This window comes from Meles meles, chromosome X (genome assembly GCF_922984935.1).
Source record: "Meles meles chromosome X, mMelMel3.1 paternal haplotype, whole genome shotgun sequence".
NCBI classification, from domain to species: domain Eukaryota; kingdom Metazoa; phylum Chordata; class Mammalia; order Carnivora; family Mustelidae; genus Meles; species Meles meles.
In genome coordinates, this window is record NC_060087.1 from 3,670,250 (window position 1) to 3,692,585 (window position 22,336).

General features: G+C 43.5%; 1 protein-coding gene across 4 annotated transcripts in view; it reads right to left on the minus strand.

Annotated features, from left to right (window-relative positions):
- The window catches only part of LOC123934352 (neuroligin-4, X-linked), a 295,634-nt gene that overhangs the window by 226,887 nt on the left and 46,411 nt on the right, over positions 1 to 22,336 (minus strand). The window lies entirely within an intron of this gene.

Genomic DNA, 22,336 nt, shown 5'->3' on the forward strand with positions numbered 1-22,336 from the left:
CTGACGCTTCTCCCTAAGGGGCTATAGGCATGGAGCCTAGCAACATTGTTGAGTAGGAGAGTAGGAGTCATGTGGGACAGGACCAAACTGGCTTTATGACACGTAGATAATCGTCAGATATGCAAGGGAGCAAGAGAGTATAGGCTCTGGATTCTAATCCTTTTTGGGTTATTCTGTGGAATACACCATTAGGCTACACAGATCATCACCCTCAAGTGTCCCCTCCTCATAAAAACTGAGCAGGACGGAAAATCTCTAAAGATGTAGTATGTCCCACCAGAACATCATTCCTAGGTAAAGTTGTCCATACGGCCGTCGTGATCTTCACCTAAGCCATCTACCTTTCAGCTCTCAGCCCATTTCCTTTATTTTTGTTTGCTTGTTTTTGCAGCCCATTTAAATTTTTTAAGGTTTTATTTATGCAAGAGAGAGGGAGAGCACAAAGGCAGAGGGAGAGGCAGGTCCTCTATTGAGCAGAGAGCCCAATAAGGGCATCGATCTCAGGACTCCGGGATCATGACCTGAGCTAAAGGCAGACGCTCAACTGAATGAACCAACAGATGCCCCAAGCAGCCCATTTTAAAGTCTGGTGGTATGTTGGAGCTACCCTCCCACTGACTGTGATCTCCCGGACTTGTCTGGATATGGATCCTAGGACTGCCACTAGAGAAGTCATTCCTCTGAGGACAGTGAAAAATGTTGTGCCCGAGTGGCAGAGTATGGTAAATGACCCATTAGCAACACAAAACATCACATTACGCGTAGCAAGCAGTGTAGCTTGAAAGAGAGCATTCCTCAACTCCAAAAACAGACAACCATGCTTGGAAAGATGTTGTGGGTGATTCTGAGTATTTCTAGACTAGGGTATAATTATGCATTTAAATGGGTAGGTGAGCCCTTATTGAGTAATATGTCAATAAGCTCATTTTTATTTTTTTAATGGAGCTGAATGGGTCATGGAGTTCTGCCACTTCTGGGGGGAATTCCATAGTTCCTGACATCCTGGACCAAGTTCATCAGAGCTGAATGAAAATGCATTCTGAGTCTGGGTTTTACCATTGACAGTGAAAAAGAGCATCTCACCAAACGGTGGTTGTATGTGTTCCCTTCTATCTTTGAATTCTGCTGTGCACAACACTTGGATTTCTGCCACACTGTGATCCAATTTCTGAGTAATTAGGAGGCAGACAAGAACAAGAAGAAGGTGATGACATGTTTGGAATCTTTTGTTTTCCTGAAAGCCCGTCTGCTTTGGAACCAGCATTCACTGTTCCTCCTGGAGCCTTCCGGGTGATAAAAGTAGACGCCATGAATTTGTGATTCTGGTGGACTTGGGTCCCCAAACGCTACATCTGTGAGCTGCGGGAAGTGAGCAGAGCTGACTGTGATACAGGTAAATCGTGTATCATAGTTTCTTCCTGGGGTGTGCACTATGCAAAGGTGTAGGGCAGCGAAAAACGCCCACTCAATAAACACAAAATGGTAGGACCCTAACAGGGGCGTCCTTGAAAGAATCCTGCCTACAGAGACAAAAGGCACAGGCTCCAGAGTCAGCCCAGGATCACGGGGCTGAGCAAGTGCAGGACAAAGAATTTTAAATCTTTGAGCCTCCCTTTCCTCATCTGTTTGCAACTGAGAGGGAAGTGAGATCGTGCGCACGAGGCAGCATACCGTCCCTGGAAGGCAGAGCTCGGTAAATGTGGGACTCGGTTGGTGGGTTTATGTCAGGAACTTAGAAAGTGAATTCTGTTGGGAAATTCTGGCCCACTCAACTCTTCTCCAAGTCAACGTGGATGAGAGTATCCATGAGCCACAGACACATGACAGGTGCATAAGCGGGATCACACCTAGACTTTACGCTGAGTCCAAGGATTAAGTCTTTCTATTGCCCAAATCTACCCTCCACCCACCAAGAGAGTGCTCAGGGCCAGAAAGAGATCATGGACCAGCAGGACCCAAGAGTAGGCACCTGGGGGATATGAGCACTTTCTAGATAATGTGCATACATTCAGGGCTGTCTCACTCATTTCCTTGCTTTTTTGAAATTTGTCTGATTTGCACACAAGTCATTACAATCTGAAATCCACGGTTTCTGAACCTCAGCCCTGCTGACACTGTAGACCACTAAATGACCATCACAGAGGGAGAACCAGAGGTCTGAGTCATCCAATATGGAATCTAGTGGCCATGCATCTGATTAAGGATCTGTGCGTACAACGAAAGATTACGATACGTGTGTGTGTGTTATATGTGTGGGGGAGGAGGGGTCACACATTCAAGTATTTGTCAACTTTAAAAGCCTTGGCATTACAAGTCATAAAGAATTTTTTTAAAATTCTAATTATTAGAAGTCTGATTATTAGAAAAATTCTAATTATTTTTTCTAAAATTAGAAAAAAATTCTAATTATTAGAATTATTAGAATTTTAATATTATTAAAAATTCTAATTATTAGCCGAATGAAAGAATTTAATGGAAAAAAGTGAAAATCATATTTTCATTGAAGATATATGATTCTAACGTAAGAAGGGCTTTCCAGAATGGTTTCTCTGCCAAGGTTGCACAGAGAGGAATATTTCAGACTGGCATTTCGACATGATTTATAACTTGATTGGGTATTTTAGGATGATTCTCTACAGGGCAGTCATTCTGCCTGAGATTGTAATTAAGACAAGGCAGAAACCATGCAAGCATATCAGAATATAAATGGCTCAAAATAAAAGTCGCCATGCATTTCTCCCCAAAGTGCGCATCCCCCCAATGGAGACTGGTTTCATGTTAAAAGATGTATTTCATTAAGAACAGCCCAGACCAAACTTATTTTGGTATCTTGAACCAACAAGGAATAAAATCCCATCTTTCGGGCACTCAAGGTGTTTCCTTTCCAGGCGGTGACACATACATTAGAGAACAGAACACTTTGGGGATGTATCTTCAAAAACACAACCTCCAGTTCCCCCAAAAAGGGGATGAATGAGCTTGAAGCAGCCCTACTTCATGCTGCTCTCAGCTACAGGGAAAGCCTGAGAGTCAAGGAGAGACCTGATGCCAAGAGGCACTTTGAAGAATCACTTTCATCTGATGTCATGAAGCATCAGGACAAGAAGGGCAGACCCTGGTCCTTGCCCAAGTTAATGACCTCGTACAATAAACCTCCTGTGATGTTTACTATGAAAGCCTAAGACACCCAGTCCTGAAACTCTGTGCAACCTATAGGTATCACTAGGGTCCCTCCCTTTTGGTTTTGGGGAACACACCAACTTTTTCTAGTATCTGAGAGGGGTGTGGTCCATCTTTTGTCGTCGAACACAGAGCTCGCCCATGAGGTAGTCCAGTGAGTGTGTTACCTACAGGAACAATGTCCACTTTGTGAATGGGCTTACACAACATACAGACACACACATACGTGCACACGCATGCACACAGACACACACACATACCCCTGTCGGTCCCTACTAAGATTCACTCAATGCTAGCCATCGGCCAATTAGTGCGTACAATTAGTGTATTATTTGCATATATTTACCTTCTCTCCTAGGGGAGCAAGGTTACACTCTATCAATAATCTTTACTCAAGCATTACAGCTCATTGCCCATTGAGCTCTGCACTTGCTTTCAGTTCTGAAAACCAGATACCATACAAGTCCGCCATGTTGAACCATGAAGCATAGATGTCAATAAAGTAATTGGAGAGGAAGATAAAGAGGCCAAGGAGGCAAGATGGTTTCCTCAAGGTGGGTTTATGCCCCACAATAGCCTCAGAGCAACAACAGCATCACCTGCCCACCCTACTTCCATTCTTCTGCTGAAGCTGAATGGGTCAGGAACACATCTGAGCCACAGTAGAAGGACCTGGAGTTTACAGCGAGAGGATCTGTGCAACCCAGACTAAACCCAGGACAAAGAAAGAGTGGCTTCTATAGGGTTCAGTCAAAACTTGCTGGTTTGAAAGACACTCAATAGTATGTAGCCCGAAAACCAGATTAGAAGTAAGATATGGATATTTCTAGAAGAACTATGTGGACAAGAGGACCTACCATGGACCAAAACCTGGATGCAGGTCAATATGTATCTCATAAATATCACCACTCTAGGTTATGGGGACACTGTGAGGGAAGGAAACATGATCCCAGCCTGCAATAAGTCTGTACTTCCATGAAACTACCCCTAACAGGGCTGCTTGCTTCCTCATTCACATTCTGTACATTCAAAGAAAGCACAGGGATCAGCATGTATGAACAACCCATTAAATGCTTCATTTTCTGTGTCTGATTCAATTGTTACCAAATACAATTTCCAAGTCTAAATCAAGTAACTCGCAAACGTCTCCAGAATGTGTGTGTGAACTTCTGTCACCAAACTCAGTCATTCATCGTCAAAGTCAGACCATCGTGTCTCCTGAATATTATAGCTTACATGTCTTACATGTACTAAAAATTTCGTTTTTGATCCATTCACATTGTCTCCGCATTTTGTTCCCTATCTCAATAACTAGTACCATTAATTTTTTTTAGTTATGCAGGTGAGATTAAAAGTCATCTTTGGTGGCTCTTTTCCATGAGTCCATATGGTAAACCCTCAGATGGACCAAGGGTCTCACAGGACAGGAGGCTTGACCTTATTCATTCTTGGCAAGATACAGAAGAGATCAGAAAGGATTAGCAAACATTCAGAAGACAAATGGTATAGAGTGTTAAGCAAAGATGTGTGGTTCAACTAGATCGTCATAGCGTCCTGGTGAAAATCGATGCCATTCCACTGGAAACCAAGTTTGTGTGCCATGAGGAACTCGAACATAGAGAAGACTTTGTTGCCAGTAAACATAAACACACACACAGTCTCACGTACATACTACCTGGTATACATCTTCTCCGTCTCTCCTAAAGAGCTGCTTTAAAAAAAATTATTTATTCATTTATTTGAGACAGAGAGCATGAGTTGGGCGAGGGGCAGAGGGAGAGACCCTCCAGCAGACCCCACAGAGTACAGAGCCCAATGCAGAGCTCGAGCCCCCTGAGATCATGACCTGAGCCTAAACCACAAGTCACATGCTCAACCAGCTGAGCCCCTCAGGCGCCTCTAGAGAGTTTCTTAAATATTTGTGTCTGCAGACATGCACAAGAGTGTCCACGTATAGCCAGAGTCACAGAACCATAAATAAATAAATAAATAAATAAATATAAAAAAATAAAGTAGGATAACCCAGATGCCTATTAACAGGAGAATGAATGGACTAATAGATCTTGGCTCCCCCAGACAGAATACTATACAGTAGTGGAAAATGAATAAAATACAGGCAGTATGTATCAAGATGGAGAAATCGCAAAAACAAAAAACAAGTCACAAAAGAATACATATGGTGTGGTTTTATTTATATAATATTATATAAAACCAGACAGGGCATTGTTTAGAGTTATAGTTGTGCTAAAATATTACAAGTGTGAGGTCATCATTAAAGCCAAATTCTGGGATAGCTGTTGTGTCCGAGACACGAGACAGTGGGGCTCAACCCACATGGATATGCAAAGATAATCGATAACATTCTATCTTGTGGTCTGGCAGTGGGTATATGTGCTTAATTTTTGTTTTTAAATAAATATATATAATTTATATATTTTCATGTTTATATGTAGTGTACATTTTAGGAGTATGAGTCTTTAACAATGCAAGGTTTAATCAAGAGTTGCTCTTGATTAAGAGTCTCTGTGGGTTTGGCTCAGTAACTTCATCTTCCCACGCACTATGGAAATAGATTTATAAACTGAAGGAAAGGTGGAGACTGTTTCCTCCAAAGTTATGTTACGAGCCCAAGGGGGAAGAGGCCATCTGCTAACACAGTCCATAAGAAAGAGCAGGATCCTGGTGGCATTGTTGAAATGGAGAGTCCGGTCAGCTAAGAGCCCCACTGCCCTGGTCACTAATTAGGCAGGAGATCTCTAGCCCATCACGTAGGGGCCAGAGCTTCCGCTCCCTGACCTCCACAGGGTGGGCTCAGACCAAGTCACCTCTTAAGATGCCTTCAGCCTGAAGATTATCGGAAACCTCACACTGTTATCCTCGCAACGGAGTGTACATGAAATATGGAAGCCAGTAGGAACAGAACATTGTGCAGTGAAACAGGAGAACCTAACTTCAGGGAGATAATGGATCCAGAAAAACAAGAGAAGGTCTACTGTGTCAGAAACAACTGGAATCACCTTGCAGCCATCCTCCCCCCCCCCACCCCACCCCCCACTAAGAAATGCGTTTTGCAATACGTCGGACATAGATCAGTGGGGTAAAAAGATCACCAATGTCTTTCACGTGACTCTTTTGCCAAGAGTCAGGATGACATGCTGTTGTTTCCAATACACTGATTTATGGTACTATTTGTTTGGTATAAATAATCTATTCCTTTTGTCTCATATCTAATTCTATGGAGTTATTTCATAAGTTTGTTCCTAAATTATATACATATATATACATATCTATATAGATATGTATATATATGTATAGATGTATTTACATATATACATATTTACATACATATATATATTATACATTGTTTATGTACATAGACATGGAATATGTATCATACTGAAACACTATATATCCCATATACCCAAAGTCTTCCATATATAGGTCTACTAATGCAAACCGATAATGTGATATGAATATGCACCTGTGCATGTGTGTGTGTGTGTGTGTGTGTATCTCCAAACTAAACCACTGAGATATTAAGCCCCTTAGGTTCAGAAATTATGCCTTCTCCATTCTTTGTAGATCCCCATGGTACCTTGTCCAATGGTCTTTGTGTTGTAGATAGTCAAGAAAACATGTTATATGTAATTCTGTTCATCCCTTTCCAAAGAGAAGACTCTAGGCATGAGCCCGTAGAAGAGGTAGACTCAAATACACAAGGAGATGCATCACAACACGTATTTGTCCACATGTTAAATACCTAGGGGACCATCTGGGGCTTGGTCAGACACATGCCCTCTAGACTCATGCCGCTTACCATTAACCCCGCCTTCAACTCCAACAGCAACCACCGAGGAGAGTATAAACCATCCATGCATCCATTTTCTTATCTATGAAATGGGCACAGTACAGAATGTGATGCAGGGACATTTGTGTGTACGCTACTCTAAGTGTGTGAGAACGTGTGTGTGTGTGTGTGACTACATACCAATAATTATAGAGTTTATATAAAAATACATAGATATACACATACATAAATATGTGCATAAATAGGTAAATTTAGAACAAAAGCATCCTCCCAAGAAACACTCGCTAATCAGAATTACTTTCTGAGCTTCTAGTCAATGCTTCCACTTGGAAACCACTCTGATAAGGAGAGGCCCATTCAAGTCCCATCTGAACACGGTCTACATCCCAGTTGATGACATAAAGCCTGCATTGAAATTCCCACAATGAAGCACACGTGTGGTCCTTTTCCTCCTTCTTCGGGACTGTGGGTTCGTGCAGGATAGAGGAGTATCTTCTAAGAGATGCATTTAAAATTTTAGGTATGTAGGGAAAGCTGGGTTCTTCAAGATGGTAACAGAGGAGACTGAACTTCAAGGATGTACATACGAGCTTACCAAGATTTATGGAGAGTGGGAAAGATAATACCAGAAGGAACACTCACATGATGTCATAGTTACTTCCTAAATGTTTACATTCATGGCTAGACTATGAGCTACCTAAGTGCAAAGATCCACGATGATGAATACTTGCACTGGAAAGACATAAGGTCTCAGCAGAGGTTATTAAATTAAAGGGAGGAGAAAAGATGCAGAAGGAAATCAGATAAGACAAGAAGGGCAGAAGTGGCAAGGTCAGGTTCCCCGACGTCCTCCTTAGCTCACCTCCTGTGGGTACCACCTTAAACCTGCATGCTGACCCCCAGCTCCACTCATGTTCCGGACCTAAACCTCCTTTGTGCCCCATGGTCTAGCTCCTATGGTTTCTACCCATAGGAATTTTATCTTGAAAACAGGGAGACTTGGTTCCCTCTTTGACCTATCAGTAGAACATGGTAGACTCTTTGACACAGTACCAGTTTCAGCCAATATCAACGAGAACTTAAAAAAAAAAAAAAATAGCGTTCTGATCCAGTTTGGAGACGAAATTTGTCTGCACGTCTGCAAGCAAAGTAAGGACCCCGGGTGCCAGGCACTCTTGATGAGCTCTCGAAAGGCTATGTCTTCCCATCGTTTATAGTGACGATAAAATCTAAATCACTAAAAGGCAATATTGAAGATAGAGAGGATGCTGAACGAGTTGTCCTGCAAAAGAAAACGATCAGTTTGAGTAAGACTTGCCCAGTTATTAACAACACAGGTTGACTTGGAACGGCAACCTCAGGTGTGGTGGGTTTGCAGACAGATGATGGAATACTTGTGGTGGGTTTGCGGACAGATGGTTGAACACGTGGACCCTCTGAGGTTAGTGTGCACAAGAAGCGTGTGCTCCCGAGGGGGAGACAACCACAAGAACCATCTCAGGCGATAATGAGAAGTAGGTCTCTGCGGGTCTTCAGTAAGTAGCTTCGAAACTGCTGTTCACAGCCTCTCCTAATGAGCCGTGTGCTGTCCAAACTAGAGGATGTCTTCAGAACGTATCCCAAGACACCATCCATGACCCAAGAACCACTTCGATGTTACATAACCCCAACAAGAGTGCCCTCTTTTCTCTCTGAACCCTGTACCCTCTCTGCCTACGTTATCTCCTAGGGAAGGCTGCTTCGTCTTGTAGGAAAGACCCTGTATTTTGGAAATTACTATTTCTGTGTGATGTTTGCTCTGACTGTTCAGAGCAAAGTTGAGTTTCGGATGGCACAGTCACTTGTAATGACAACGTAATGGGATTATAAGCTGCAGGGCTGCAGGTTATGAAACAATCCTTTCTCCAACGCATCGTCCTTCCCGAGCATGACTCTGGTACCGGCTCCCAGGATTTGTCTTCTGTCTTAAGCACCAGATGCCCCCCAGTCCATTCCCAAAAATCTCTGCTCTGCATCCGTCCACCAGGAGTATTGGTGTGTGAAAACAGAGTCTTCCCCAGAAATGGAGACATTACAGAAAAGTTTCCTGCATGGAGAATCAGAACCTAACAGAGATGACTTTCCAGCTCTAGGACAAGACCAGGGCTTCTGAGATGAGGAATATATGGGCAAGAGGCTTCCCTTAAAAGCTGTTCCTGCACACTTACATGGGATGGGAGAAGAGAAAGGAAGGGGGAAGCTGCAAAATAAAGGGTCAGGTTCAGCAAGGAAGGCAAGAATAAGAAGTTCAAAGTTGAGAGACAGAACAAGGGTCAAGTCCAGAACTCATGACGGGACTCCAAGGTATCTTCTTGCACACCTACCTCCAATGCCTCAGGATCATTATCTCAAGATAAAACCCATTAAAATGAAAAGCATTTTGCCAAGAAAGGCAGTAAATAACATTCAACAATAACTGGTCTTGAGACCTGAAAGTTTCTCAGGTAAAAATGGCAGGAAAAGCATAAGCCACTATAATGCTATTTTTTTTGGTTTTATTTTGACAGAGAAGAATTCTCCCACTCTACGTACCAAACTGAGACCTAGTCTGTCTCACACCCATCCCCCAGCTCTGGCAAAAATCCCTACCTACACATGCAGGCTTTAAAAAGGAACTCTGGGTAGAAAAATATTTAAAACCCTTTCGGCTACTGAGGCTCTATGATCCCCTCTCCTATCCAGATGCCCTCCCATGGATGCCCTTCAGGGGAATCCTTCAAGGGTTCTATGAATGTAAACAGATAAATCTCATCTTTGTTTTTGCTGAATGTGAACTGAAATGTGTTGTTTTCCCCAATTACAAATGTTAAGTGTAACACACAGACACACACACACACACTCAATCGTATCAGAAATTCCTGTCATTTTCCCCCAATAAAAAATCACATACATTTTCCTATCAAACTAATGCTATTGCAGACACCTGAAAATACTATGTATACTCACCACCACTTTGAAATTGTGCATTTATGAGGCTCTTAGCCAGATCTGAATATGTAATACAGGAAAAAAGTACATACATTATTATTGCGGAGTTTTTTTTTAAAAAAGCATCTTGATAATCCTTCCAATAAAATTGGTCTCTGTTTGGCTGAAATCCAAGATCTATAAAGAACTCCTCAAACTCAACACACACAAAACAGATAATTACATCAAAAACTGGGCAGAAGACATGAACAGACACTTCTCCAAAGAAGACAGACAGATGGCTAACAGACACATGAAAAAATGTTCATCACTAGCCATCAGGGAGATTCAAATTAAAACCACATTGAGATACCACCTGACACCAGTTAGAATGGCCAAGATTAGCAAGACAGGAAACAACGTGTGTTGGAGAGGATGTGGAGAAAGGGGAACCCTCTTCCACTGTTGGTGGGAATGCAAGTTAGTGCAGCCACTTTGGAGAACAGTGTGGAGATTCCGGAAGAAATTAAAAATAGAGCCTCCCTATTACCCTGCAATTGCACTGCTGGGTATTTACCCCAAAGATACAGATGTAGTGAAAAGAAGGGCCATCTGTACCCCTATGTTCATAGCAACAATGGGCACAGTCGCCAAACTGTGGAAAGAACCAAGATGCCCTTCAACGGACGAATGGATAAGGAAGATGTGGTCCATATACACGATGAAGTATGATGCCTCCAACAGAAAGGATGAATACCCAACTTTTGTAGCAACATGGACAGGACTGGAAGAAATTATGCTGAGCGAAATAAGTTAAGCAGAGAGAGTAATTATCATATGGTTTCACTTACTTGTGGAGCATAAGGAATAACATGGAGGACACTGGGAAATGGGGAGGAGAAGAGAGTTGAGGGAAATGAGAGGGGGAGATGAGCCATGAGAGACTGTGGACTCTGAGAAACAAACTGAGGGTTTTGGAGGGGAGGAGGGTGGGAGGTTGGGGGAGCCTGGTGGTGGGTATTAAGGAGGGCACGTATTACATGGAGCACTGGGTGTGGGGCATAAACAATGAATTCTGGAACACTGAAAAAAAATAAAATGAAATTTAAAAAAAACTGGTCTCCTTTTAAGCTTATTTATCTTAGAACTTAAAAGTATTAGTTTTATTTTTTTTAAGATTTTATTTATTTATTTGACAGACAGCAGAAGCAGGCAGAGCATCAGGCAGATAGAAAGGTAGAAGCGGGCTCCCCGGTGACCAAGAAGCCAGATAGAGGACTCCATCCCAGGACTGAGGGATCAAGACCTGAGCTGAAGGCAGACGCTTAACTGACTGAGCCACCCAGGGACCCTTAAAAGTGTTAATTTTAGAAAAAAAAGGTTCATTTTTCAACAAGCTGACAAAGGGGTCTCCCATCCTCACACACATACCCCAAACATTCATGGTTAAGAACCCTTGACTCACGGCCAAACTGTTGACACGACCTGGCTCGTGGAGGTGAAGGGACCAGCTCTCATGACCTGGTGCATACAGCAAAGGTTACAGCACAGCTCTCTGCTGGTGGAGAAGGTGAATGTGGTTGGGTGAATGAAGACCATCTACTCAACTATTTTGTACGAGCATTTCTGGCTCTTCCTCTCTCCCTTGGGAAGACCTGCCCTTAGCATCAGTCCACCATGGAAATAAATGACCCTTCCCTCCACCTGCAGAGGTCTCCCTTGGCTCTGGTCATATCCACCCAGGTGAAGGACGTCTTCCTGGTCACCTCTCCCTGGGCACGTTTGGTACAACCTGAGACTGTGTCATCTTAGCCTTCCTAAAACCCAAACCTATGCCCACAACAAGTGGTTAATAGGAACATTTCAGCTTCTCTCATCCAGGAACCAAAACACCTATGCGTGCCCCTTGTGTAGGTGGAGGGCGCTGGACGGTGGGAGTCACCTGCAAGACCAAGGCACCTCTAACCTCCACAGAGACTCCAGCAAGCACATGGTCTTTCCCTCTCTGAACCAAGCCCCTTAAATTTCAAACCTACAACTTGACAAATAAAGGAATGCTAAATTGGCTGCTGTGTGCTCAGGGAGAGTTCCTTCTCTGAAGCCATGAGAAAGAAAGCCAGTGATAAACAGAATTGATAGAACCCTGCATCACTCCGCTGTTTCTCCACCCCTGTCCTCCAACCCCCATGCTCCATGTCTCAGAGAAAAGACCAGGAAAGTCTCAATACTATATGATCTCCAGAGTATTTCATAACAAATGGCAAAATCCTGAAACTCTAAATGGGTAGATGTCTCTCTCCTATATGGGCATTCCTTTTGATCCCTTTTGAATTTCAAAACTCCTGGTGTTTCTTAACTATACATTTGGGAAGATTTCTTTTTCTCAGGCCCCTCCTTCTCTATACAGAAGGATATAAAAAGGTTGGTTCTTTTTTTTTTTTTTTTCCCACTACGGTAATCAGATGTCACAGATTTTCTGCAATTAATGCTTTCCTTGGCTATTTTCAGACCTCCTATTAAGAGCTATTCTCTTACCGTAGCCTATTCCTCCGAACCCAATTAAACCCAATTAAATCCTCTGCCACAATAGTTCTATTTCCCCCATGTTTAATTATCTCTTAACAAGTCTGTTACTGCATGTTTTCAATTGGCCACCGCAGACGGTGCCACTGAGAGGACGCAGTGCACACAGCTATGAAGTCTGGATGTGAAATTGTCACCTGGCAAACTCCCCCGAGTGGAAAGGTACCAAGACGGAAGGTTCCATTTTATTTTAAGAGCTTCTCCTGCAACTCCAAATATGAGCGCCCTATCGGCTAGTCGCGTAAAAAGGCCCTAAAACAACAAATAGAAAACAACTCGCCTCGATGAAGTACGTCCTTTGAATTAACTAGGTCACTGGGAAAATGTGCTGAATTTATGCAGCCCAGATAACTGACTTCAATATGTATTAGCAAATAAGCTTTATGTGTGTGTGCATCGGTGTGTACACATTGGTGTGCGTGTATAGACATTAGCCGCTTCCCGAAGCTTTGTACAGACTAGATTCAAATTACAAGCCCCACCCCCAATCAGGACATTTTTGGTGTTAAATTTCATCTCACCGATTAAAAGCTTACAGAAATACACGAAGGACTATTTAAAAAATTCATCAGCTGTAAGGATATTCTAAAAGAGCCAGCTTAGGAAGCCAAAGCTCATAAAAAAGCAAAGGAAAATCAGAAAAGGCAGGATAGAGACATAGCTCCCCATCAGAAACGCTCTGGGTTTTCGGATCCCGGAAAGGGACCTCAAAGGAGGAGAGACCGCAGGTATCTCCAGCAGAGAGGGGGAAGAAATCAGTCAGGTCTCCCCAAATCAGTAATTCGAGAAGGAGACTGAGGAAGATCATGCCACAGTGTTAATTCTAAACGTCAGCACTGCATGGTTTTAATGAGTTCGCTTCTCCGAGGATAAAAGGAACTCAAAAAGAAACACTTGAGGAACTCAGCAGCATCTTGCTGGTGAACATGCAGGCCTACAACCTGTCTGATGGATCAGGTAGAAGGTCCACTGAAGAAAGGTAGATGAGACTGGCTGCAAAAGGTAGGGAAAGTGGTCTATGGATCATGGCCAACATTCATGTGTAGGAACTCAGTCCTTCCCACCGTAACAGCTTGGGAAAGAGCAGGTCATAATGAAAGAAAATTTTGCTCCAATACAAGCATCCTTGAGCGCTGAGCAAATTTCTGGCACCAGTAATGATGTCCCTGGCCCCTGACTGAAAGGAGCTCACAGAATGAGACCAGAGGAGTGCTCGGAGCTCCTGTGTGAGGCCACTTAGGATGAACGCCAGGGAAATGCAAACGGAGAAAATTATATTTAATTCAACCTCATGTGCGGTCACCAAAACAGGAGAAAGTGGAACAATTATGTTGGAACCACGCCATGGACCATGCACAATGGGCTTCCCGTAGGATAGGCAAAGCACTCCAAAACAAGAACGTTCTGTGACTTCAGTTAAAGGCCAGGGGTTGGTGGGGGGGATGTGGAGAGAAGGAAAACAACCAGAAAATAGAAAGCTTTTGAGAGAAAACATTAGGTCATTTTTAAGTGATTAGAGACTTTCTCTAAAGAACACATCACATAATAGAGGGGACAAAAATGTGACTGAGTGATGAAATTTGCTCAAGGTGCATTCTTCATTTACGTTTTCAACGGAAAGCAGTGTGTCTCGATGAAGGGAACAGTGGATGGGATTTTTAAGTCAAAGCAATGATCTGTGCTGCTCTAGACCCGTGGTTTTCAAATTTGACCTTTTGAATCCTTGGAGAACACTGAAAAATCCCACTGTATGGGTGGCACCCAGGACCCAGTGGGCCAGAGTCTCTGGGGGAAGGAGGCACAGATACCAGGTATCTCTGAAATTCTGCAGGCCATGCTAAGGGCCCGCCAAATTTGCAAAATGGTGCTGTTTCTGATGGGGTTCCTCATCCACACGTGCCATGCGATTGGTGCCTTTTATTAGCTTCAGCTTTTAGAGAAACTGTGTGTCCACAAAGACCCGCACGAAGTCCTAAAACCCAAGCTATGAGCATCATTCAAACAAGGTCAGTAACACCAACCAGCAAATCCCAGTGCCAATACACACCAGCCCCACCGTCACGCCATGACCACACCTGTCTCGGGAGATTTATTATATACTGATATGTTATTTCTGGATGCTATCTAACATTTTTTCTATAGGCAACCACTGCCCTGTAGGCCTCTTCCCTCCTCCCATCCCAGTAGGGGCCCACACTATGTTGGGGTATATCACTCTCCACTATGAGCATTATCGTAAGCAGGTGATTCATAGTGACTCTTGAACCGAGCTCTGTACTCTGTAAAGTCTCCTTCCCGGAATAATCTGTTCTCTCCGGAGACAGTAACAGCCTCGGGTTTTCATTTTCATGCTTTTTCTGTACCTACTGTTCCATTTTTCTAAATGCTCCCACAAAACTGTACCCATCCCAAGTACTATTTGTACAGGGTCAAATGCCTCTTTCCTTTTATTTTATTTTTTTTTTCATCCAGATCTGTCTCTTTAGGATCCTTTTTGTCCCAACGTGCACCCAGCGCTCCTCTGGGACCCAATCCCTTCCACCATCTTCCACTAAGTCCATTTCGTTTTCTTGGAAACCATGGCTTTCCGTGTTATTTACTCTGCTGTTTGAAGGAAGACATACTCACACAGCTTTCTGAGGAGGAGGGCATGAAACAAAACTTTCAAGACCCTGCAGGAGTAAAAATTCTTTACTCAGACTTCACCTTGACAGTTTGGTTCAGGATAGACGTCTATCTTGCCAATTCATTTTTCTTACAGCTGCTAAAGGGATTCTCTGTCTCCGAACCTTCACTAAAGATCTGGAAGGGTCCCATGGCGTTTTAACTCTGGATTATTTATGGGTTGTGGTCTTTGTTTATCTGCTTCTCCGACTGGTCTGAGGATCCCAACCTCTCAGCTTCTCCTTCACGGAAATCCCAGGACACGGTGCTTGGGAGTAATTTTCATTCCATTCACCTACTGGACATCCAGGGGCATCCCCACAAAATCAGGAAGCTCAGGTCTTTTAATGTTAAGGGAAAATCAAATTACTTAGAACTCTTTTCTACCCCTTTTCTGAATCACTGAGTATATCCTGGATTGACGTTTAATTTTCCTTTTTCTCTATCACACTCTCATTAGGGAAAATAGACGGGAAATAGACTCCTATTTATTTTTTCATCCGAGTTTTAAAAGCGTGCCCATTATGTCACTTTTTCATAGGATCCTCATTTGTTTTTTTAAGGATCAATATATCGGTTATAGATTAGAGATGTCTTGGCTGTGTTTTCTGTTTAATGCTTTGTGTGCTGATCCCGATAACCCTTTTTCATTGGCTATCTTGAAGCTCTCTTACTGAAGGTTTTTCATTAGAATATGTAGGAGTAAGACTATTTTTTTTCTTTTTTTTTATTAATTAATTTATTTATTTTTTCAGCATAACAGTATTCATTGATTTTGCACCACACCCATGCTCCATGCAGTACGTGCCCTCCCTATTACCCACCACCTGGTTCCCCCAACTTCCCACCGCCCCCCCCGCCCCTTCAAAACCCTCAGGTTGTTTTTCAGAGTCCATAGTCTCTTATGGTTCGCCTCCCCTTCCAATTTCCCTCAACTTCCTTTTCCTCTCCATCTATTTTGGGGGCCCCTGGGTGGCTCAGTTGGTTAACCAACTGCCTTCAGCTCGGGTTATGATCCCAGAGTCCCAGGATCAAGTCCCATATCAGACTCCCTGCTCAGCAGGGAGAGTGTTTCTCCCTCTGACCCTCCCCCTCTCATGCTCTCTCTTTCTCCCACTCTCTCTCTAATAAATAAATAAAATATTTTTTTAAAAAGACTATCTTTTTTATTATTATTATTATTTAAGAATAAGCTCTATGTGGAGGTTTTCAGCAGGTAGACCTTTGTATAATGAAAAAGCAATCTACTCAAAGGGTCTTCAAACGCCTTTTGTGGGATTCTTTTCAGAAAGAACTGCCTGTTCAGCTTCCCCATAAAAGAGAATGTTCCAGTATTGCTTTGTGCAAGTCCGGTGGCTTTTACCCTGGGCAGGGGGAGAGAAAAGGCTGATGAGCCACAGGCAAGCAAACTGTATCCAATTCCCTAGTTTTCAGTCTAAATGCTCAGCGCTCACTCCACTAATCCTCAAGGGCCTGGTGCCTCTTGTTTGGGTTGAATTCCTCCTGAATAAATTTCTTCAGTTTCCTGAGGAGTAGAGCAAAGGGCAGTACTTTGCCACACAGGATGGAAAAAGTGTGGTTCTGCAGAGCTTCAACAGAGCCCAGGGTTTTGGAAGAGATAGCAAGATGGATGCCTGCGTCTAGTCAATCCTGGGTAAAGAGAAACGTGGAAATCTCCACCACCGTGGAAATGATTTATTTTTCTTCCTCTGACAAAAATAGCTCCAGACATAATACAAGAACCGGCACTAACAAATAAACTAGAGAGAAACGGTGGGGTGGGTGAGATCGTGGGCCATTACACCACCGGGAAGCATGGGGCATGGTCTCTACGAGATGCAATTTCATTACCTCCAAGTAAATGCTTTCCAAAGCCATTTAGGACGTAGCTTGATCCAATATATTTCGTGTATTACTGCATTCTTCTTACAGAGCTCGTCATCAAGTATCTCCTTTTCTCTCTCGTTTTCATCTGGCGCAGACACATCTAATACGGCCAGATTAAAATGATTTTTAGATAACTAAGAAATAGAGTGAAGAGTGTGAATTCACACGGAAGAATAAGGTGATCCCAGGAGAGAGGACAATTGTCATGCTTCAAACGCATGACAAAATACATTTGCCAACACTGAGCTTTCAATGTTCCTCAATTAATAGTCTCACTTTCTTCCATCTTGGTCGTCCAATTGGTTCAAGACTGTAAGCTGTGCCCTGCCTATCATATGCTGCCAAAACAGACCCTAATGGCCCCAGTGTTTCCACTTACGCTGGGGTCGCCCATCTAAACCTGAGTAAGAACCTCATGTATATGTTTAGACAACAGGACAGTTGGTGGAACGGACTGTTTGCAGGTCTCCTGACAAAGCTCTAAAGTCAATGAATTTGCGAATATCCTACATGAGAGTGAGCAGTCCCCGAAATCCAATGGAGAAAAGAGCAGAGATGGGCACCGACAAGGGATGGACAATCCCTTGTCAAGGTAGCAGCAACACTAATGTTGACATGGGATGGAAGAAGAACCTCTCTCTCCAACCAGGAGAGCAACCGAGCGGATCCCCCTTCCTTTCCGCAGGGTAAGAAGCACAAAGATGACTTTGAAAAGTACAGCAAAGAAACTACTAAACAGAGTCGCCTATCAAAGAAGAACGTGATACAGCTGTTTTGCAAAAACGCCAGACAGCGCCTTCATTCAGAATTACAGACATTCTCCGGCCCTTTAGTCTTTTATCCGAAATGTATCAGCCATCTACGACAATTTCCATATCCTTGCATTTGCAAGTGAAAAGTCCATGGCTTATCTAAACAGTACTGTGGGATTAACTTTCCAATTTTAGGATTACATCTACAGAAAATTAAATCCCATACATTTTCCCCCAGAAGAGACGCTTACAGAAAGAAGTTTGCAAAGCTGTGGAAAACATTTACATGGAAAGGAAGGAAAGCAGACGACAAGGGAGAGATGTAATGTTCTGTAACGTCAACAATGTGTTACATGGGTCTCCTCCTTTACGCTCACCATGGGAGAGAGCCATCAGTAGGACATGTGTGACAGTGAAAGGGGAGGTCAGCAAGCTCACAGTGCCTACCACAGCAGCCATACCCAAAGAATGGAGATCCGTGGGGTGGTCTGCTGAACAATGGGCCCTTCCATATGCCTCCTTTTATTTGCTTGTGTTCCATGCTAGAAACGCTACCCTAAAAATAGCTCTGATTAATCCCTTTGGCACACACGCTACCACTGTCTTCGGAAGAATGATTCTGCCGAGGGCATTCTCATTCCCGATGCATATAATGGTTTCAGAAGTCAAGACAAGCAGTCGCGTCTTCCCATTTCCAGAAGATGACAAATTATGTATATTACAGCCATCACGCTCCCGGGTGTTTATCCAAAGGAGTCCAAGACTTACATCCATACAAAAACCCACGTGTGGGCGTTAATAGCGGCTTTATTCATAATGGCCCACATAGGGAAACAACCAAGATGTCCCTAGATGGATGGGTAAACTGGGGTCCATCCAGACAACAGAAGAGTGCTCAGGATTAAAAGGAAGTAAGCAACCAAGCTATGTATGGAAAAACTGTGAATGCGTCTTCAATGTGCGTTACTAAGTGAAGGAAGGTGATCTGAAAAGGCTACGTGGTCTATGATTCCAAGTCTAGGACATTCTGGAAGAGGTAAAACCATAAAGACAATAAAAGAATCAATGGTTGCCAGGGCTTGGTCATGGGAGGGATGAATATGGAGAGCACTGAGAAAATTTAGGGTCATGAACGTATTCTGTATGATGCTGTCATGCTGGATATAGGTCATTCTACGTCTGTGCAAACCCATAAAAGGTACACCCCCAAGAGAGAACCCTAATGTAAGCTGTGAAGTTTATGGGATAGTGATGTGTAAACACAGGTTCTTCCTTGGTAATAAAAATCTATATATAAAGTTGACACCTGTCCAAGGAGGGAAACGTGGTGCTAGGCTTCACGCCATTTCTTTTTTGTCTTCTAAACCCTACGCTCTTAACCACGAGGATATAAAGTCTTTTCCAACGCGATGGCATTCTCTGCAATAGAGCCAAAACGATTCGATAATATAACCCCTCGGTGTTAATTGAGTTTTAAATTTTCTGGTGCCTCTTAGCATTCTCACGTTAAAGGATATTTTGGCAGCGTTCATATAAAGAGGTTGCTGACTTCAAATCAATCCCTCTGTAATTTAACTGAGTTCTTAAAAGACATCAGCAAAATCGAGTATTTAAAAGAAAAGCCACCATCGGCGAATCAAAAACGCTCATGGAGAAAGTTTCCGTTCACGTTGTGGAAATATTATTTACAAGTTTGCAGAAGCAATTAACGCGTGTCTGGATCAAAGCGCTTGCGAAGGAGGGGCTTGGGGGGGGGGGGCATGCCATACCCTCCACGTCTGAGTGTGGTTAATCATTAGACACCTTTTTCTTCTGACAAGTTCATGTAAAATTTCTAAGTCTTGTTGGGAAGAAAGGGCACCCACTAAATTAACATTTTGAGGACGTTGGTACCTGCTGCTTCTGCACATACAAACGTCTAGGACTCGAAAATTGCTCGGATTTGGCTTAAAATGCCTGGTTCAATACTGTTTCACTGTCCATGTTAATTTCACTTTACTCTGTACCTCCCCCCCCCCATGACTGACAACCCATTGCCTTGTATCTGTTCCTTCATATCGAAGGTCAAAAGGCAGCTCCCGAGTGATTTTTGGATTCACAAGGATCTGAGGTCAGTACGTGTCCTACGTCCAGACCACAGCAAACCCTGACAATGGCCTCCTGGCTTCACATTGTGGTCATACTTTCTCATGCCTCTACCACATCGCCACCCGATGACCTCGGAGACGTCACTCAACCTTCACCGTTGAGTTTCCTCAGGTCTAAAGTAAAGATGGTACTTGTGTGGTAGGTGAAATGATGACCCCTCCAAAGATGGGCCCGTATCAATCCCCAGAACTTCCAAATGCATCTCGTTACATGGAAAATAGCAATCAAAGTTGCAGATCGAATAATGGGTGTTGATCTCCTGATCTGGAGATAGGGGGATGATCCTGGATCCCCCACGTGACCCAATGGAAGGATGTGGATTGTTATCAGAGAACGAGGGACACAGAAGAGAGCGAACCACAGAGATCTCAGCATGAGAAGGACCAAAGCCAGTGGCTTTGGAGACAGAGGAAGGGGGCAATGAGACAAGGATTGGGGCAGACTCTGGGAGCTCTGGCAAAGACACAGATTCTCCCCTAGAGCCTGGGAAGAAATGCATCCTTGCTGCCCCATTGATTCCAGCTCCCTGAGACTCACTTTGGACTTCTGAACTCCAGAAGTATGACGTCATAAATGTGCGTTGCCTTAATCGCTGGGTTGCAGTAATTTGTCGCAGCCGCCATAGGAAACCAATATGAATGGTAAGTCCTGGATACAGAGGTTGAGATGATCGAGTTAGTGCACAAAAAAGAACTTGGAACAGGTCCTAGCACAGGAGAAAAGTGATCTGTTACGGGTGATAGCCCAGAGCAAGAACGCTGGGTTCAGGACATAGAATGCTGGGAAGAAGAAGAAATAATAGTATTTGGGAGCACACCATTCCCCTTATATTATGCACTGAAATAACATCCTATACCATCTGTCATTGTTTTGATTCCGCAAGCATCATGAAATACCTTGGTACGTGTTTATTTCCCGCACAGGATGGTCTAAATTTATTTTCTTGCCAAATAACCGATCACTGCTACAGACCATGTCCTTTGAACATGAAAAACTGCTTAGAGGCAGGAGAACCTCTGGACATTTTCAGAGAACACCAGGAGGGAATGTCCAAAGCTGACACACAATACACCTGACATTTAGAAAGTGGGACAACCACGGGGGCTGACAGATGTCAGATGTCGCCGTGGCCCCGGCCAGGCCTTCACCTTCTCCCTCGGTGTTCTCGAATATTACTATGGTCTCCGTGACCACCTGAGGTAAAAGGCAGGCTCGATGACATACTGTAGCACAATCGGATGTGATCACGTTCGCCCACCTAAGTCCCGATACCGGAGCAAATCACACGATTCATCTGTTGATTTTGTCTCTCTATGCTTGGAGGAAGTCACCGTCTCCTGGGATCCTGGTGGACCCAATGGAGAAGACAATCACTGAACAAGAACCCACAGTGATTTTTCTGGCAACCAATTCGCTTCCTTAGAACTCAATTTCTACCCATGGATAATGGACAAGATAAGTCTGCCTAACCAGTCCAATAGGACCACTCATGGGAAAGGAAGGGTGAAAGCCACAGAGCCAGTAAATCCATCCATAATTATTCTGGCGGCCCTGAAAATTTCATTTTCTTTAAAATCAGGTATTACAATGAGCTGACAGGCACTATCATCAACAGCGTGCCCATCATTCCAGATCACGCATGAGCAACAGAAACACATCTCCCTCGTGGACTTTTCCTAACAATGAGTAAAACACAGATACGCTAGGCATCCTTTGGTCTTGTCACTTGCGTGAGAACGCTAACACAGTTCACATCACTTAGGTAAAACCGAGGAACGCTACATTCCATGGGACTGGCCAAGAGACAACGTCAAGTCAAGCTTTTGAAGGCCTGAGCCAAGAAAGCTCCTATACCTTAATACCTAAAAAAAAAAACCACACCAAAATGCTGAGGATGGCTTGGTAAGGAAAATCAGGCATATTTTGTTGACAAAAACTATAAAACATCAATATACTCAAGAGAAGGGGATAAGGTTTCCGGTAATGTCATCCCAGTGACAAGATCACACCATCCTACATGGAAACCACCTCCCATGAGTCTCAAGGGCTTTGAAGAAGTCATTAAATAGAGTAGGTTAAACTTTAGAGTCCTGCTACTTATGTGATTTTTATGGCATTGCTAAGAGACGACGAACCCAGATATTGTAATTTCCCCATGTGTATGTGGGGTACCCTTGTTTGGTCACTGGATGGGTGCTCACTGCTGCTGATACCTTCATCTGCTCAGAGTCGGGTTCACACCAACGTCATCTGATCAGTGTTGGTTCACACGAACTTCACCTGCTCAGAGAGCTCTCACTGAGCTCAGCCTTCTCTATACTCACTACTTGCTGTCTGAATCCCAACGTCTCAGGTCAAGCAGGTGGAG